This window comes from Oncorhynchus kisutch, unplaced genomic scaffold (assembly GCF_002021735.2).
Source record: "Oncorhynchus kisutch isolate 150728-3 unplaced genomic scaffold, Okis_V2 Okis09a-Okis19a_hom, whole genome shotgun sequence".
Classification (NCBI taxonomy): domain Eukaryota; kingdom Metazoa; phylum Chordata; class Actinopteri; order Salmoniformes; family Salmonidae; genus Oncorhynchus; species Oncorhynchus kisutch.
The window spans coordinates 5,790,394-5,792,893 of NW_022261985.1; the positions used below are offsets into that span (position 1 = coordinate 5,790,394).

The 2,500-nt window shown below is 51.7% G+C and overlaps 1 protein-coding gene across 30 annotated transcripts in view; it reads left to right on the top strand.

Annotated features, from left to right (window-relative positions):
* The window catches only part of LOC109887454 (putative homeodomain transcription factor 2), a 106,608-nt gene that overhangs the window by 72,209 nt on the left and 31,899 nt on the right, over positions 1 to 2,500 (top strand). The window lies entirely within an intron of this gene.

Below are 2,500 nucleotides of genomic sequence, written 5' to 3' on the forward strand. Positions count from 1 at the left end.
GGAGCTGTTTCATCTGCCTGCTACAGTCTATGACCTTTCCCCTCTAGACCCCTCTTTCATCCCTCACTCCTTCTAGAAAGAGAACAAAACATTGTCCTTCGTCACCCCATTCAACCCGTACGCTCATATAGAGGGTGAGCTCACAGCCAGAATGTTTTAAAAAAAAAAATGTTTAACCTCTATTTAACTAGGCAAGTCCATTAAGAACTCATTCTTATTTACAATGACGCCTACTCCAGCCAAACACCTCCCCTAAACCAGCCAAAACCTCCCCTAAACCAGCCAACACCTCCCCTAAACCAGCCAACACCTCCCTAAACCAGCCAAACACCTCCCCTAAACCAGCCAAACACCTCCCCTAAACAGCCAAACACCTCCCCTACTCAGCCAAACACCTCCCTACTCCAGCCAAACACCTCCCCTACTCCAGCCAAACACCTCCCTACTCCAGCCAAACACCTCCCCTACTCCAGCAAACACCTCCCTAAACCACCAAACACCTCCCCTAACCAGCAAACACCCCCCTAAACCAGCCAAACACCTCCCTAAACCAGCCAAACACCTCCCTACTCCAGCCAACACCTCCCCTACTCCAGCCAAACACCTCCCTACTCCAGCCAACACCTCCCCTACTCCAGCCAAACCTCCCCTACTCCAGCCAAACACCCCCCTACTCAGCCAAACACCTCCCCTACTCCAGCCAAACACCTCCCCTACTCCAGCCAAAACTCCCCTACTCCAGCCAAACACCTCCCTACTCCAGCCAAACACCTCCCTACTCCAGCCAAACACCTCCCCTACTCCAGCCAAACACCTCCCCTACTCCAGCCAAACACCTCCCTTACTCCAGCAAACACCTCCCTACTCCAGCCAAACACCTCCCCTAAACCAGCCAAACACCTCCCCTAAACCAGCCAAACACCTCCCCTACTCCAGCCAAACACCTCCCCTACTCCAGCCAAACACCTCCCCTAAACCAGCCAAACACCTCCCCTAAACCAGCCAAACCTCCCCTACTCCAGCCAAACACCTCCCTACTCCAGCCAAACACCTCCCCTAAACCAGACCACGGCTCCCCTAAACCAGACCACGCCTCCCCTAAACCAGACCACGCCTCCCCTACTCCAGCCAAACACCTCCCCTAAACCAGACCACGCCTCCCCTAAACCAGACCACGCCTCCCCTAAACCAGACCACGCCTCCCCTAAACCAGACCACGCCTCCCCTAAACTAGACCCGCCTCCCCTAAACTAGACCACGCTCCCCTAAACCAGACCACGCCTCCCCTAAACCAGACCACGCCTCCCCTAACCAGACCACGCCTCCCCTAAACCAGACCACGCCTCCCCTAAACCAGACAACGCCTCCCCTAAACAGAAAACGCCCCCCCCCACCAGACAAATCGCCTCCCTAAACCAGACAAGCCCTCCCCTAAAACCAGACACGCCTCCCTCAACCAGACCACGCCCTCCCCTAAACCAGACCACGCCTCCCTAAACCAGACCACGCCTCCCCTAAACCAGACACGCCTCCCCTAAACCAGACCACGCCTCCTAAACCAGACACGCCGGACCAAGTCTCAAACACACAGTACTTCCCGTCCGTCAGATTTTATAACATTGTCATGGAAACAGTCCCTCTGTGTTTCCACCAGTCGTTTACAACAACTGGCCCGTCTTTAGAGCCCAACAGGGCAGACGTGGGCCAGTTACTGTGTCTGCATCTTTGTGTTCATGAGAAACTAACAAGGTCTCACACATACCATAAGAAAGTAGCTCTGACAACATTATCTAGAATATAGTCTAAATCTAGATTTTTGTTACTGAGATAAACCATGACAGTAAAAGGCTTATTCATGCCCCCTGGTGGTAGTGATGATGATTACGACAGGTTTCTCTTATCTTATCTCACAAGCAAACCATAATCCTTTAAAGACGAATAGAAAAGAGATTTACATTAATAAACAGAGCATATAGATAGAACTAGTCAGCGTACTGTATTTGAAAAGCAGTTGAGGAAGGTTTAACTCCCAGCTGGAGACAGACACCACTCCTTTCAGTTGAGGAAGGTTGAACTCCTAGCTGGAGACAGACACCACTCCTTTCAGTTGAGGGAAGGTTGAACTCCTAGCTGGAGACAGACACCACTCCTTTCAGTTGAGGAAGGTTGAACTCCTAGCTGGAGACAGACACCACTCCTTTCAGGAAGGTTGAACTCCTAGCTGGAGACAGACACCACTCCTTTCAGTTGAGGAAGGTTGAACTCCTAGCTGGAGACAGACACCACTCCTTTCAGTTGAGGAAGTTTGAACTCCTAGCTGGAGACAGACACCACTCCTTTCAGTTGAGGAAGGTTGAACTCCTAGCTGGAGACAGACACCACTCCTTTCAGTTGAGGAAGGTTGAACTCCTAGCTGAGACAGACACCACTCCTTTCAGTTGAGGAAGGTTGAACTCCTAGCTGGAGACAGACACCACTCCTTTCAGTTGAGGAAGGTTAA